The sequence below is a fragment of the Arachis hypogaea genome, chromosome 19 (genome assembly GCF_003086295.3).
Source record: "Arachis hypogaea cultivar Tifrunner chromosome 19, arahy.Tifrunner.gnm2.J5K5, whole genome shotgun sequence".
In the NCBI taxonomy this organism is placed as follows: Eukaryota; Viridiplantae; Streptophyta; class Magnoliopsida; order Fabales; family Fabaceae; genus Arachis; species Arachis hypogaea.
In genome coordinates, this window is record NC_092054.1 from 45099983 (window position 1) to 45109769 (window position 9787).

A 9787-nucleotide genomic window follows, 5' to 3' on the forward strand; every position below is an offset into this window, starting at 1 on the left:
GATGCAGACGCGTGGGGCACACGGACGCGTGACTCGAGTTGTGCTAGTGGCGCGAGAGAAGCCTCGCGTACGCACAACTCTCTATTTAAATGCATTTTTGCCAAAAATCTGGGGTGACGCGTTCGCGTGGGTGACGCGATCGCGTGGATGACCATATTTGCAAAACGATGCGGACGCGTGGGGCACGCGTTCGCGTGGTAAGGCTTGGGCTTCTAGCACCGTTTCAGCCCCATTCCAGCCTAACATGCTGCCAAACACCCCTTTACGTCGATTTTATAGAGCCACGCGTTCGCGTGGGTGACACGGACATGTGGGGAAGCTATTTTTCAAATGACGCGGCCGCGTCGGCGACGCGGTCGCGTGGGCATATTTGTGCCTAAGGCATGCCTCCAGCCACGCTCTCGCGTGACTCTCTGTTCACTTTTCTTTTCTTCCTAATGCACTTGTGACGCAGACGCGTCAGCGACGCTTCCGCGTCGCGTGCGTGCTTTTTTTTTTTAATAATAATGCAGTATGCAGAATGCAATGCTAATATGAATGTTATGCATGATTCCAGGTCCAATTAAAACTCAAAAACAAACAAAACATACTAGAATTAAAACTGAAAAAGGGACGATCATACCATGGTGGGTTGTCTCCCACCTAGCACTTTTAGTTAAAGTCCTTAAGTTGGACATTTGATGAGCTTCCTGTTATGGTGGCTTGTGCTTGAATTCATCCAGAAATCTCCACCAATATTTGGAATGCCAACAGCCTCCGGGATCCGAAACTAGGCGCAGAAAGCCTTCAAGTAAGTTAAAGCAAGTGACAAGGCCCCAAGAGTGTTGATTGCCAGAATGAATTCCAGGGTCCCAAATCTTGCTTTTGCACCCATCTTCTTGTTGATCATTATGATTCCATCCGGGTAGCAAGCAATTTGAATTCTCACTAAAGCAGCTAAACAACTTCCTAGACCCATTCAGTTGAGCTTTACACCAACCTTTGCGTTTAAACTTAAAGCTTCCAACCATCATGAACCTTGCAGGACAATTCTTACCACTGACCATCTTCCTCTTACTCTTAATGCCACAAAGAGCTCTAAGCTGACCATCCGTCTCTAGTAGCCCATATTCAAGTGGGAAAGTAAAGGTCAAGGATAAGAATTTTACCCACTTGAACGTTGGTTGGACGGTAATGGCCTTGGGAGAGGTATTTCTAACGAATTTGCAAGCTCCACTCCTTTGTGCTCTTCTCTGACAACTTCCACCTCCTTGTAAGCTTCTTCAATTTCAACCTCTTCCTCTTGGTAGCTTTCTTCCAATTCAATCTCCTCTTCACTGCTTTCCAAGGGCATGGGGGGCTGTGCTTCTTCTTCTTGAATCTCCATCTCTTGATCGACCTCTTCCAATTCCTTAACCATGACATGCCTTGGAGGTTGTACACCCTCCTTAACATCAAATGCAACCGTCTTGGAAGGAGGCTCTATGTCTTGACTTTCCCATGGAGGTTCAGCATCTCCCAGGTCTTCAACCACTTCTTCCTCTTCAATAATTACTGCTTTGTCTAGTAGTTTTAATAAAAAATCGTACTCATCCTTGATGATTTTCTTTCTATGATAACTCCTTTCAACTATTCTTTCATCTTTAAGGGTCTCTCCTATCTCCACATTTTGGGCCTCCTCTTGCTCTAAGACAAAATCAGACTCCTCCTTGATGTCTTCCTTCACTAATTCTTCAACCACTCCTTCGACTTCAAGGGTCTTTACTACCTTCACCTTTAGGGCCTTCTCTAGCTCCTTATGAAGTATAGATTCGCGAAGATGATCCCTTCTTTCTTGTTCCATGTCAATAGAATCATTGAAATCATGTTGCTCTTGGATTGATGGATGTGGGTGCTCTTCCATGGATGGTGGTGATAGGATGGAGAGATCATTCTGTGGTTGAAAAGGAAGTGCACTAGAGCTTGAGGGTTGATTGTTGAAGGTATTTAGTGGTCTGATTTGGGTGACGAGAGCTTGTATAGTAGAGTTTAGATCGGTAAGTGCTTTCTCCATGGAGGTTTGGGGTGGATAGGAGGGTTCATTAGTTGGGAGAAAGGGTTCACGGTAGGAAGGTGGTTCATCTTGATAATGATAAGGAGATGGTGTATATTGAGGTGGTGGTTCATGAGAGTAGTTGTGTTGGAATGGGGGTGGTGCTGTGTATGGTTCATTTGGCTCATAAGGTGGTTGGTATGGTGGATACGGGTTATGGTCATGTGGAGGTGAATGGTGGAAAGGGGCTTGTGAGTATGGTGGTCCAAAGCTATTTTGAGGAGGTGGTTCATTGGCATATGATGGAGCTTGCTGGTAATTACAAGGGGGTCCACCATATCTATTGTCTTGGCATGCATTGTAGGATGGTCGTTGTCCATGGTATCTTGGAAGGTGATGTTGCCGAAAGGGTTGATCAGATCCTCGTGGCTCCTTCCATCTCCGATTGTTTTAACCTTGATGCATGTTCCTGTTATAATTTCCATTCCTTGCAACAGCATTGGGACCAAACTCAAAGCGATGGGGGTGATAACTCATAATAGCAAATAAAAATTAAAAATGAAAATAAAAATAAATTTAAATTAAAAGGTTATTGAAATTTAAATTTTGAATTTGAAAATTAAATTTTGAAATTTGAAATTTGAAATTTAAATTTTGAAATTTGAATTTTGAAGAAGTCAACAATATAAGATAAAGATTTGAAAAAGATTTAAATTTTGAAAAGGTTTGATTTTTAAAATTTAAAATTTAAAATTTTAAATTTGGATTTTGAATTTTTGAATTTAAATATTGAAATTTGAAATTTGTTTTTGAAATAAGATAAGATAAGATTTTGAAAAAGATATAATTTTTTCTTTGTGATTTTCGAAAAATAAATCAATTAAAATAAAGAGCAATAACCTCTTAATTACGAAAAAGTAAAAAAAAAATAAAAAATAAAACCAAATAAACAGGCAAAAAGTAAATATTTACAATAACCAATAATAAGGCACACATTTGCAATTCCCCGGCAACGGCGCCATTTTGAAGAACGGAATGATCGACGGTTTAGAATTCAGAATAAATTCTCGTTGCAAGTATAGTTTCTAAACCAAGCAATCAACCTTTCTTACAAACGTTTTGGTTGTCACAAGTAACAAACCCAATAAAATTTATAAATCGAAGTATTCAAACCTCGGGTCGTCTTCTCAAGAAACTGCAGGGAGGTGTTCTTATTATTGGTTATGAGTTTTGTAAATTAGGGGTTTTGAAAGTAAGGAACAAGTAATTTAAACGACAAGTAAAATAAATAAATAAATAATTGTAAAATAAACTCTTGGCAAGGTATGAAAATTTGGAAGTCCTATCCTAGTTACTCCTATGAGAATTGAAGTTAATCCCACTTAGTTAACCTTTACGAAAGCAAGGGAAAGTCAAGTGAACTAGTTAGTTAGATTCCCAAGTCCTAGCCAATTCCTAAGGAAAGACTAGAGTTAGTGGAATTCCAGTCAATTAGCCGACATAACAATCAATCACAATAAGTTAAAAACTCAAGAGCCTCCAGTTAATCAATTAAAGCCAAGAATATAAAAAGCTAAACAAGAATCATAAATCTGAAATACCTCAATTGCATTAATAAGAGAAAATCAATCTAAACATAGAGAGTTCATAAGCCAATTTGGCAACATAAGTAATTAAATGAGAGCATTAAAGTATCTGAAAGTAAAAGAGAAATATAAAGTAAGAGAAATATTGAACCTGATGAAGAGTTGAAATCCTAAATCCTTTAAGAGGAATCCTAATCCTAAAACCTAAGAGAGAGGAGAGAACCTCTCTCTCTAAAAACTACATCTAAATTGTGAAAATTATGAATTGTGAGCTGATGATCATGAATGAATAGATTCCCCCACTTTATAGCCTTTAATCTGTATTTTCTAGGCCGCAAACTGGGTCGAAAACAGCCCAGAAATCGTTGGAGAAGAAATCTGCCACGCTGATTTTTGCCACTGCGACGCATCCGCGTGGAGCGCGCGTTCGCATCGCCTAGCGTCAAGGAAACTATGGCATATTATATATCAAATCGAAGCCCTAGATGTTAGCTTTCCAACGCCACTAGAACCGCGTCGTTTGGACCTCTGTAGCTCATGTTATGATAGTTTTAGTGCAAGAGGGTCAGGCTGACAACTTTGCAGTTCCTTCAACTTCTTGTATTCCTTCCATTTTTGTATGCTTCCTTTCCATCCTCTAAGTCATTCCTTCCCTATAAATTTGAAATTACTTAACACACATATCAAGTCATCTAATGGTAATGAGAGAGGATTAATATTAGCAAATATAAGGCCAAAGAAGCATGTTTTCAATCATAGCACAAAATCAGGAAGGAGAATGTAAAACCATGCAAATAGTATGAATAAGTGTATGAAAGATTGATAAAATCCACTCAATTGAGCACAAGATAAACCATAAAATAGTGGTTTATCAATACTTCTTCACTCTATGTCTATTCACTTTGAAAGTTGCTTCACTCTTGGAATCAAACAACTCCTCCACTCCATATGGCTTTATCTCCTTCACCTTGAAAGGTCCTTCCCATCTAGAACGGAGCTTGCCAGGCATAAATCGAAGCCTTGAGTTGTATAGGAGGACTTCATCACCTTCTTGAAAGTCCTTCTTCTGGATGTGATGGTCATGAAATGCCTTCGTCTTCTCTTTATAGATCCGGGCATTCTCATATGACTCGTTCCTCAAACACTCAAGCTCCTCTAGTTGTAGCTTCCTAGCTTCACTTGCCTTGGCTAAATCCATGTTACACTGCTTTACCGACCAATAGGCTCGATGCTCAATTTTCACCGGAAGATGGCATGCCTTACCATAGACGATCCGGAAGGGACTCATCCCTATCGGAGTCTTGTAGGCCGTTCTATACGCCCATAGTGCATCTCCTAACCGGAGGCTCCAATCCTTTCTTTGAGGATTGACCACTTTCTCCAGAATCCTCTTAATTTCCCGGTTGGACACTTTCTCTTGTCCATTTGTTTGCGGATGATAAGCAGTAGCAACCTTATGCGACACTCCATAGCACTTGAGCAATGCTTCTACCTTCCTGTTACAAAAGTGGGATCCTTGGTCGCTCATGATTGCTCGTGGCGACCCATAACGGTACACAATGTGATTCCTAATAAAAGAAACAACGGCATTGGCATCGTCAAGGCGGGTAGGTATGGCCTTTATCCACTTTGACACGTAGTCAACCGCTAACAGAATATACAGATACCCACTAGAGTTGGAAAACGGTCCCATAAAGTCAATGCCCCATACATCAAATATCTCACAGAACAACATAGGTTGCTGAGGCGGGTAGGTATGGCCTCTACCCACTTTGACACATAGTCAACCGCTAACAGAATATACAGATACCCACTAGAGTTGGAAAATGGTCCCATAAAGTCAATGCCCCATACATCAAATATCTCACAGAACAACATAGGTTGCTGAGGCATTTCATCCCTTTGGGATGTGTTTCCCGACCTCTGACACTGATGGCAAGACACACATAACCGGTTAGCATCCTTGAATAAGGTTGGCCACCAGAATCCACAATCCAACACTTTTTTAGCGGTCCTTTGTGGGCCAAAGTGGCCACCACATTCGGACAAATGACAAGCTTCAAGAATTGGTTGGGTTTCAGATTCCGGGATACATCTTCGAATTACTTGGTCCACGCCTCTCTTCCACAAGTGAGGGTCATCCCAAATATAGTATTTGGAATCACTCCTTAACTTGTCCCTTTGGTTTTTCAAAAAGTTGGGAGGGAAGATTTTCGCAACCAAGTAGTTCGCCATTAGGGCAAACCAAGGAAAGCTATCCGACACAACATGCAAACTATCCAATGGGAATGAGTCATTGATTGGAAATGGATCAAATTTTAAATTCTCAATGCGGCTTAAATGATCCGCAACCAAGTTTTGAGATCCACTCCGGTCCCTAATCTCAATGTCGAATTCTTGCAAAAGCAAGATTCAACGTATGAGTCTAGGCTTTGATTCATTCTTTGTCAATAAGTACTTTAAAGCTGCATGATCCGTGTATACCACTATCTTTGACCCTAGCAAATAAGATCTGAATTTATCTAGAGCATGGACAATAGCTAAGAGTTCTTTTTCAGTAGTGGTATAGTTGGATTGTTCTGCATCTAGTGTCTTAGAAGAGTAAGCAATGACATAAGGGAGTTTACCATCGCGCTGTGCAAGTGCGGCACCTACAGCATGATTTGACGCATCGCACATTATCTCAAATGGCAACGTCCAGTTCGGGCCTCGCACAATTGGTGCCGTGGTAAGAATTCTCCTTAGCTCTTCAAAAGCTTTCACGCATTCACTATCAAACTCAAAATCCATATCTTTTTGGAGTAGGCGCGACAATGGCAAAGCAATCTTGCTGAAATCCTTGATAAAGCGCCTATAGAATCCTGCATGTCCCAAAAACGAGCGGACCTCCCTCACAGATGAGGGGTGAGGTAAAGTGGTGATAACATCAACCTTGGCCGGGTCTACAGAAATTCCTTCATGAGATACTACATGCCCTAACACTATGCCTTGTCGTACTATGAAGTGACATTTTTCAAAATTTAAGACAAGGCTAGTGTCAACACATCTAGCTAAGCCCTTGGCCAAGCTCTCCAGACAACAATCAAATGAAGTACCATAAACGCTGAAGTCATCCATAAAGACTTCCAGACAAGTCTCCATTAGATCGGAGAAGACACTCGTCATGCACCGTTGAAAAGTAGCGGGTGCGTTACATAGTCCAAATGGCATCCTTTTATAGGCAGAGGTGCCAAACGGATAAGTAAACGTGGTCTTCTCCTGATCTTCAGGAGCAATATGTATCTAAAAGTAACCAGTAAATCCATCAAGGAAGCAGTAGTGAGATTTACCTGCCAAGCGGTCTAGCATCTGATCGATGAAGGGTAAGGGATAATGGTCGTTCCATAGCGGCGTTCAGTCTTCTGTAATCAATACATACTCGCCATGCATTTTATACTCTTTTAGTGACCATTTCACCGTCGTCCTTCTTGACCGTTGTGATGCCCGACTTCTTGGGAACAACTTGAACTGGGCTCACCCACTTACTGTCGGCTATTGGGTATATGATACCCGCATCCAGTAATCTGGTGACCTCTTTCTTCACTACATCGAGGATGGTCGGGTTGAGCCTCCTTTGCGGTTGCCTAACCGGCCTAGCTCCATCTTGGAGATATATCCTATGCATGCACTTGCGGGGGTCAATTCCCACAATATCCGCTAGGTTCCATCCTATTGCTTTCTTGTACTTTCTTAGAATATCTAGGATTCTTTCTTCTTCTTCACTTGAAAGCTCACTAGCAATAATGACCAGAAACCCTTGGTTGTCCTCTAAAAAAGCATACTTCAGATGAGATGGAAGGGGCTTCAGTTCACTTTTTACCTCAAGCTGGGGTTCCTTTTCATCAAGCTCATGGAGTTCATTCTTGACAACTTTCTCATGTTTATCCTTTTGTTCATCCGTCTCCTCAACAATAGGGTAGCACAACTTGTTGTGGTCTTCTTCTTGCACTTCCTCTATCAATTCATCAATTACATCACATCGGAGCACGAAATGTTCTTCGGGAGGATGCTTCATGCCTTCCTCTAAATTGAACTTGATAGTCTTGTCTCCAACCTCAAAGGAATATGTGCCGGTAAAGGCACCTAACTTGAATTTAGAGGTCTTGAGGAAGGGTCTACCAAGTAGGACAGAGGATGAGCTTCTATTTTCTGTTGGGGGCATTTCAAGGATGTAAAAGTCAACTGGAAAACCAAATCCTTGATCGCCACAAGTACATATTCCGCTATTCCCATCACTGTGATCACACTTTTATCGGCTAAGGCAAACCTCACCGCCGACTTCTTTAATGGAGCTAAATTCAACCGCACATAGATAGAAAGTGGCATGATGCTTACACAAGCTCCCAAGTCACACATACAATCATGAAAAGTGCGTCCACCAATACAACAAGACACTAAGCAAGGTCCAGGGTCACCATATTTCTTTGGAATAGGTTCTATCAAGGAAGAAATTGAACTACCCAAGGATAATGTCTCCAATTATCCCATCCTATCTTTGTGTGTACACAAGTCTTTCAAAAATTTTTCATACTTCGAAATTTGTTGAATAGCATCAAGAAGGGGTATGGTTACCTCAACCTTCTTGAACACTTGAAGCATGTTCAAATCAAATTTCGGTGTCTTCTTCGCTTTCTTCACCATGGAAGGGAATGGAATAGGAATGGACTCGTCCACTATAGCTTTTCTCTTGGGTTCCTTGAGGTTTACTCCTTCTTCCTCATGCCTTTTGTCTACCACCTCCTCTTCATGTGTAGCTTCAACAACCATTTCTTCCTCATGAATGTCTCCCACGACCCTTGGAGGTATTTTCTCTAATGTAGTTTCCGACCGTAGAGTGATGGCATTGAGACCTCCCTTTGGGTTTGGTTGGGGTTGGGATGGAAGGTTGGAAGAACTTGAGGGTTGGTTGGGGTTGTTGTTGGGAGTTGGTGTTTGGTTGGACATGGTCATCTTTGAGAGCATGTTGGTGAGGTTAGCCAATTCAGCGCCCAAGGCATCGAATTGAGCCTTGTTGTTCTCATCTCGCTTCTCCATGGCGGCTCTAAGCTCATCAATTTGATTGTTGGAAGATGGAGGAGTTTGGTTTTAGTTTTGTTGTCTATGGTGTGGTGCTTGGTACTTGGTGTAGTTGTTTTGGTTTTGGTTGGAGTGACCTTGGTTGGCTTGGTAGTTGGTGTTGTTATGGTGGTGTTGGGATGAAGATTGGTTGTTGTTGTGGGGAGAAGAAGAGTTGTTCCATCTTTGGTTTTGATTGCTTCCTTGTGCATTATCCCTCTACCCTTGATGTTGATTACCACCTTAATGGTAATTGTTTTGGCCTTGAGAGGGGTAAGGTAGACGGTTGTTGTAATTCACATTGGCTACTACAAGAGCATGTTCCTCTTGAATTTGATGGCATTGATCAGTGTAATGTGTGGTGCTAGAGCACAAACCACAAATCCTAGGAGGGCCTTCAAGTTGAGCAATTGGAGGCGGGGCTTTGACAGCTTGGATGGAGTAATATTCCTTTTGATCCTTTTGTATTTGGGTAAGGATGGTAGTCATATCCCCAAGTGCTTTGGTTAGACTTGATTCGGAAAGAGATGGTTCTACTACACCCTTGAGAGGATTACTTCTCACCCTTGTGTGTTGTGTAGCCTCGGCAACATCCTTTATCAAATTCCAAGCTTCTCCCTCCGTCTTATTTTTCGAAAGGGAACCACCGCTAGAAGCGGTAAGCAATCTTCTATCTTCCACACAAAGACCTCCGATGAAGTAGCTAATGAGCAAGTGAGTGTTCATTCCATGATGCGGATAAGATTCCAATAGCCTCTTGAACCGAGACCAATACTCATACAAACTCTCTTGGTCTCTTTGCATTATGCCCGAAATCTCTTTCCGGATGTAGTCGGTCTTCTCCGGTGGAAAGAATTTATCTAGAAACTCTCTTCTCAAGAAATCCCAATTAGTAGCAATCTCATCCGGTAGCGAATAAAACCATGTCTTTGCTTGCCCTTCAAGAGAGAAAGGGAAGGCAAAAACCATGATAGCCACCTCATCGGCTCCATGCCTTCAAGCCATAGAACAAGCAACTTGAAAATCTCTTAGATGTCGGATGGGGTCTTGGCCCGGCAACCTATGATATTTAGGAAGTAGATGTATCAAGCTACCC